The sequence below is a fragment of the Triticum dicoccoides genome, chromosome 5B, assembly GCF_002162155.2.
Source record: "Triticum dicoccoides isolate Atlit2015 ecotype Zavitan chromosome 5B, WEW_v2.0, whole genome shotgun sequence".
Lineage (NCBI taxonomy): Eukaryota > Viridiplantae > Streptophyta > Magnoliopsida > Poales > Poaceae > Triticum > Triticum dicoccoides.
This window is the reverse complement of record NC_041389.1, coordinates 553,414,974-553,422,790: the sequence shown is the minus strand read 5'-3', so window position 1 is coordinate 553,422,790 and position 7,817 is coordinate 553,414,974.

Sequence of the window (7,817 nt, the reverse complement as noted above, 5' to 3'; positions counted from 1 at the left end):
AACCACCTTAAAGTTATCCTTTCTGATCGATCTATTCAAGAGTCCGTAGTAAAATAACACGAAGCTATTCTTTCCGTTCGATCTATCATAGAGTTCTTACTAGAATAACACCTTAAGACACAAATAAACCAAAACCCTAATGTCACCTAGACACTCCAATGTCACCTCAAGTATCCGTGGGCATGATTATATGATATGCGTCACACAATCTCAGATCCATCTATTCAACCAACACAAAGTACTTCAAAGAGTGCCCCAAAGTTTCTATCAAAGAGTCAAGAGGAAAACATGTGCCAACCCTTATGCATAAGTTAACGAGGTCACGAAACCCGCAAGTTGATGACGAAAACATACATCAAGTAGATCACGTGAATATCCCATTGTCACCACAGATAAGCACATGCAAGACATACATCAAGTGTTCTCAAATCCTTAAAGACTCAATCCGATAAGATAACTTCAAAGGGAAAACTCAATCCATTACAAGAGAGTAGAGGGGGAGAAACATCACAAGATCCAACTATAATAGCAAAGCGCGCGGTACATCAAGATCGTGCCAAATCAAGAACACGAGAGAGAGAGACAGAGAGATCAAACACATAGCTACTGGTACATACCCTCAGCTCCGGGGGTGAACTACTCCCTCCTCGTCATGGAGAGCGCCGGGATGATGAAGATGGACACCGGTGATGGATTCCCCCTCCGGCAAGGTGCCGAAACAGGGTCACGATTGGTTTTTGGTGGCTACAGAGGCATGCGGTGGCGGAACTCCTGATCTATTGTGCTCCTCGATGTTTTCAGGGTACGTGAGTATATATAGGAGAAAGAAGTCGGTAAGGGAAACCACGAGGGGCCCATGAGGGTGGGCGCGCACCCAGGAGGTAGGGCGTGCCCTGGACCCTCGTGGCCACCTCCTTGCTTCCCTGACATCCACTCCAAGTCTCCTGGATTGCGTTTTTTCCAAAAATGATTCTCCCGAAGCTTTCATTCCATTTGACTCCGTTTGATATTCCTCTTCCGCGAAACACTGAAATAGGCAAAAAACAACAACTTGGACTAGGCCTCCGGTTAATAGGTTAGTCCCAAAAATAATATAAAAGTGTATAATAAATCCCATTAAACATCCAAAACAGATAATATAATAGCATGAATGCTTCATAAATTATAGATACATTGGAGACGTATCAACATCCCCAAGCTTAATTCCTGCTCGTCCTCGAGTAGGTAAATGATAAAAGAAAGAATTTATGAAGTGTGAATGCTAGCAGGTGCACAAGTTTGATAAATGATAATTTCAGTCACCTTTTCTAGCATCATTATATGTCATAACAATAGCTCATCTCATAAAAATTTTCATGATCAAGTAACAAGCTATTCACATGTTAAAGCACAGACCATAAACTTACTTGAAAACTAGCAAACTACATTCTCAGTCATCAAACAATTGCAATTCATCCTATTTTCAGGAAGGCTCTATGGCAGAGCTTTGATTTAGCAAACTCCACATACTCAACTATCATTTAATCTTTCACAATTGCTAACACTCACGTGATATTTATGGGTTCAAAGTTTTGGTCGGACACAGAGAAAGATAGGGGATTATAGTTTTGCCTCCCAACCTTTTACCTCAAGGGTAATGTCAACAATAATAATTTATGAACGCCTACATCCAAGTGGATATATATATATATATATATATATATATATATATATATATATCCAGATCACCCCAACACAAAGTGCTTGCCAAAGGAAAAAATGTAAAAAAAGAAAGGTGGTGATCACCATGACTCTTGTATAAGGGTAGAAGATAATAGTAAAAGATAAGCCTTTTGCAGAGGAAAGCAGAGGTTGTCATGCGATTTTATTGTTGGATGCACAAAATCTTAATGCAAAAGAACGTCACTTTATATTGCCGCTTGTGATAAAGACCTTTATTATGCAGTCCGTCGCTTTTATTTCTTACCCATCAGAAGTTCATATAAAGCTTATTTTCTTCGCACTAATAGATCATACATATTTAGAGAGCAAATTTTATTGCATGCACCGATGACAACTGACTTGAAGGATCTTACTCAATCCATAGGTAGGTATGGTGGACTCTCATGGCAAAACTGGTTTAAGGGATGTTTGGAAGCACAAGTAGTATTTCTACTTGGTGCAAAGAATTTGGCTAGCATGAGAGGGAAAGGCAAGCCCAACATGTTGGATGATCCAAGACAATATAACGTTTCAGATATAGGAAAACATAACCCATTAAGTTGTCTTCCTTGTCCAACATCAACCTTTTAGCATGTCATATTTTAATGAGTGCTCACAATTACAAAATATGTCCAAGATAGTATATTTATATGTGAAATCTCTCTTCCTTCAGTATTCTTTCATGAATTTTTCAAGTGACCAATACAATGTTTTCTAACCTTCAATAAATTTACCACCTCTACTTCTTATATGTGAAGTCATTACTCCCCACGGGATAAGCATATGAAACATATATAATTTCAGATTTATGATATTCAAATCATTCAACCATTTACTCATAAGATATAAGTGAAGCACACGAGTAAATGAAAAACTACTCCAAAAAGATATAAGTGAAGATTAATGAGTAGTTAAATAATTATGTAGCTATGTGAAGACTCTCTCTCATTTAAGAATTTCGGATCTAATGTATTTTATTCAAGCAGCAAGCAAAACAAAACAAAATTACATTTCAAGGATAGCACTCATCATGTGAAGAAGCTAAAACTTAGGCTCAACCGATACTAACCGATAATTGTTGAAGAAGAAAGGTGGGATGCTACCGGGGCATCCCCAAGCTTAGGTGCTTGAGACTTCTTAGAATATTATCTTGGGGTGCCTTGGGCATCCCCAAGCTTGAACTTTTGCGTCTCCTTAATTCCTTTTATATCCCGGTTTTCCTAAATCTCAAAAACTTCATCCACACAAAACTCAACAAGAACTTGTGAGATAAGTTAGTATAAACCAATGCAAAAACCTTATCATTTTCTACTGTAACAAATCACTAAAATTATTATTCAACATTGCATACTAAATGTCTCTGCATATTTAATACTCCTATCCTCAAATAGAATCATTAAACAAGCAAACATATGCAAACAATGCAAACAATGCAAACATAACAGCAATCTGCCAAAACAGTAAAGTCTGTAAAGAATGCAAGATTCATCATACTTCTCTAACTCAAAAAATTATGAGAAAAATACTACACTGTGTAGAATTTATCAGATCTTATTATGCAAAAAGTTTCAACAATTTATCATATTCTGACTTTTCTAGGGAAGTTTTGCAACATCGATAAATTTTCTGTTTTGAAACAGCAACATGTATACTTGCAAAATAAGCATGGTAAAGACTATCCTTGACATTTTTATTGAAAATAGAGATGCAAAACATTATTCTAAATAACAGAAAGCAAATACTAACAAAAGAAAATGACTCTCCAAGCAAAACACATATCATGTGGTGAATAAAAATATAGCTCCAAGTAAAGTTACCGATGAACGAAGACTAAAGAGGGGATGCCATCTGGGGCATCCCCAAGCTTAGGCTCTTGGTTGTCCTTGAATATTACCTTGGGGTTCCTTGGGCATCCCTAAGCTTAGGCTCTTTCCACTCCTTATTCCATAGTCCATTGAATCTTTACCCAAAACTTGAAAACTTCACAACACAAAACTTAACAGAAAACTCGTAAGCTCCTTTAGTATAAGAAAATAAATCGCCACTTAGGTACTGTTGTGAACTCATTCTAAATTCATATTGGTGTAATATCTACTGTATTCCAACTTCTCTATGGTTCATACCCTCCGATACTACTCATAGATTCATTAAAATAAGCAAACAACACATAGAAAATAGAATCTGTCAAAAACAGAACAATATGTAGTAATCTGTATCAAACGTATACTTCTGGAACTCCAAATTCTGAAATAAATTGTTTGACCTGAGGAATTTGTCTATTAATCATCTGAAAAAAGAATCAACCTAAAATCACTCTCCAGTAAAACATGGCAGCTAATCTTGTGAGCTCTAAAGTTTCTGTTTTTTACAGCAAGATCATAAAGACTTCACCCAAGTCTTCCCAAAGGTTCTACTTGGCACAAACACTAATTAAAACATAAAACCACATCTAACCAGAGTCTAGATGAATTATTTATTACTAAACAGGAGCAAAAGAAAAGGAAAAATAAAATAAAATTGGGTTTCCTCCCAGCAAGCGCTTTCGTTTAGCGCCCCTAGCTAGGCATGATGATTTCAATGATGCTCACATAAAATGATAAGAATTGAAACATAAAGAGAGCATCATGAAGAATATGACTAACACATTTAAGCCTAACCCAATTCCTATGCATAGGGATTTTGTGATCAAACAACTTATGGGAACAATAATCAACTAGCATAGGAAGGTAAAACAAGCAAATCTTCAAGATTTTCAACACATAGAGAGGAAACTTGATATTATTGCAATATGTAGAAGCATATGATCCTATCTCATAATAATTTTCAGTAGCATGATTAATGAATTCAACCATATAACGAGCACCTAAAGCATTCTTTTCATGATCTACTTGCATATAAATTTTACTACTCTCCACATAAGCAAATTTCTTCTCATGAATAGTAGTGGGAGCAAACTCAACAAAATAACTATCATGTGAGGCATAATCCAATTGGAAACTAAAATCGTGATGACAAGTTTCATGGTTATCATTATTATTTATAGCATACATGTCATCACAATAATCATCATAGATAGCAACTTTATTCTCATAATCAATTGGAACCTGTTCCGAAATAGTGGATTCATCACTAAATAAAGTCATGGCCTCTCCAAATCCACTTTCATAATTATCACAATAAGATTCAACATCCTCCAAAATAGTGGGATCATTACTTCCTAAAGTTGACACTCTTCCAAACCCACTTTCATCAATATAATCATCATAAAGAGGAGGCATGCTTTCATCATAATAAATATTCTCATCAAAACGTGGGGGACTAAACATATCATCTTCATAAAACATAGCATCCCCAAGATTGTGGCTTTGCATATCATTAGCATCATGGGTATTCAAAGAATTCATACTAACAACATTGCAATCATGCTCATCATTCACATATTTTATGCCAAGCATTCTATGTAATTCTTCTTCTAGTACTTGAGCACAATTTTCCTTCCCATCATTTTCACGAAAGACATTAAAAAGATGAAGCATATGAGGCAACCTTAATTCCATTTTTTAGTTTTGTTTTATAGACTAAACTAGTGATAAAACAAGAAACGAAAAGATTCGATTGCAAGATCTAAAGATATACCTTCAAGCACTCACCTCCCCGGCAACGGCGCCAGAGAAGTGCTTGATGTCTACTACGTAACCTTCTTCTTGTAGACGTTGTTGGGCCTCCAAATGCAGAGGTTTGTAGGACAGTAGAAAATTTCCCTCAAGTGGATGACCTAAGGTTTATCAATCTGTGGGAGGCGTAGGATGAAGATGGTCTCTCTCAAACAACCCTGCAACCAAATAACAAAGAGTCTCTTGTGTCCCCAACACACCCAATACAATGGTAAATTGAATAGGTGCACTAGTTCGGCGAAGAGATGGTGATACAAGTGCAATATGGATGGTAGATATAGGTTTTTGTAATCTGAAATTATTAAAACAGCAAGGTAGCAAGCGATAAAAGTGAGCGTAAACAATATTGCAATGCTAGGAAACAAGACCTATAGTTCATACTTTCACTAGTGCAAGTTCTCTCAACAATAATAACATAACTGGATCATATAACTTTCTCTCAACATGCAACAAAGAGTCACTCCAAAGTCACTAATAGCGGAGAACAAACGAAGAGATTATTGCAGGGCATGAAACCACCTCAAAGTTATCCTTTCTAATTGATATATTCAAGAGTCCATAGTAAAATAACACGAAGCTATTCTTTCCTCTCGATCTATCATAGAGTTCTTACTAGAATAACACCTTAAGACACAAATCAACCAAAACCCTAATATTACCTAGATACTCCAATGTCACCTCAAGTATCAGTGGGCATGATTATACGATATGCATCACACAATCTCAGATTCATCTATTCAACCAACACAAAGTACTTCAAAGAGTTCCCCAAAGTTTCTACCGAAGAGTCAAGAGGAAAACGTGTGCCAACCCCTATGCATAAGTTCACGAGGTCACGGAACCCGCAAGTTGATGACCAAAACATACATCAAGTAGATCACGTGAATATCCCATTGTCACCACAGATAAGCACATGCAAGACATACATCAAGTGTTCTCAAATCCTTAAAGACTCAATCCGATAAGATAACTTCAAAGGGAAAACTCAATCCATTACAAGAGTAGAGGGGGACAAACATCATAAGATCCAACTATAATAGCAAAGCTCGTGGTACATCAAGATCGTGCCAAATCAAGAACACGAGAGAGAGAGAGAGAGAGAGAGATCAAACACATAGCTACCGGTACATACCCTGAACCTCGAGGGTGAACTACTCCCTCCTCGTCATGGAGAGCACCGGGATGATGAAGATGGCCACCGGTGATGGATCCCCCCTCCGGCAGGGTGCTGAAACAGGGTCCCGATTGATTTTTGGTGGCTACAGAGGCTTGCGGTGGCGGAACTCACGATCTATTGTGCTCCTCGATGTTTTCAGGGTACGTGAGTATATATAGGCGAAAGAAGTCGGTAAGGAGAGCCACGAGGGGCCCATGAGGGTGGGGGCACACCCAGGGGGTAGGGCGCGCCCTGGACCCTCGTGGCCACCTCGTTGCTTCCCTGACGTCCTCTTCAAGTCTTCTGGATTGCGTTTGTTCCAAAAACGATTCTCCCGAAGCTTTCATTCCGTTTGGACTCCATTTGATAGTCCTTTTCTGCGAAACACTTAAATAGGCAAAAAACAACAACTTGGGCTGGGCCTCCGGTTAATAGGTTAGTCCCAAAAATAATATAAAAGTGTATAATAAAGCGCATTAAACTTCCAAAACAGATAATATAATAGCATGAATGCTTCATAAATTATAGATACGTTGGAGACATATCACCAACCCCGCCTCCTCCTCCACCCCGCCTCGCCTTGCCTTGCCGCAGCAGCAGCGCCGCTGCCGCCGCACGCCACCGCCACCGCCGCACGCACACAGCCGCCACCGCGCCGTGCCGTCGCCCCGCACCTCCCGACGCCACCGCCCGCCGCCACCATTGCCGGAAAGCCGCCGCCGCCACTGTATCTCGCCGTTGGACCGATCTCGGTTAACGGTATAAAACCATTCGGTTTATTTTCGGTTTTTGCGGTTTAGTTTGGTTCAGTAGATTAGATCAGTTTTTTTAGGTTTACTTATTTAACGAACGTTCATTCGTTCTTTCTTTTTAATGGACAATTTTCACCGTTTTAGTTCTGTTAGCTAATATTTGCACCGTAGTCTTTTTCTTTTTAGTTTGTTTTCGGCCAGGGACTTATCTGCAAATAGTTTTCTCGCGATTTAGCCCCTGATCTTAAAACTAGCATTACTTTTTACTCGTTTATCCAAATTAGATGAAACCAACGCCTAAATCTTCGTATCATTCTGTTCTTTCCAGTTAACCAACTTGAACATGATTTTGGTACTGTAAAATTTAAGTTTAGTCCAGATTAGTAAACGATCTTGTTTCATTTGTATTTTGAGTTTCGTCTCTCCATTTGAGTTGTTTCTTTTTGCAAATCGTAGCTAATCACTTGTACCTACTGTTAAGATCTAATTCACATGATAATAATGCTGTTAGGTTTTACTTTTGTTAGCCTAAGC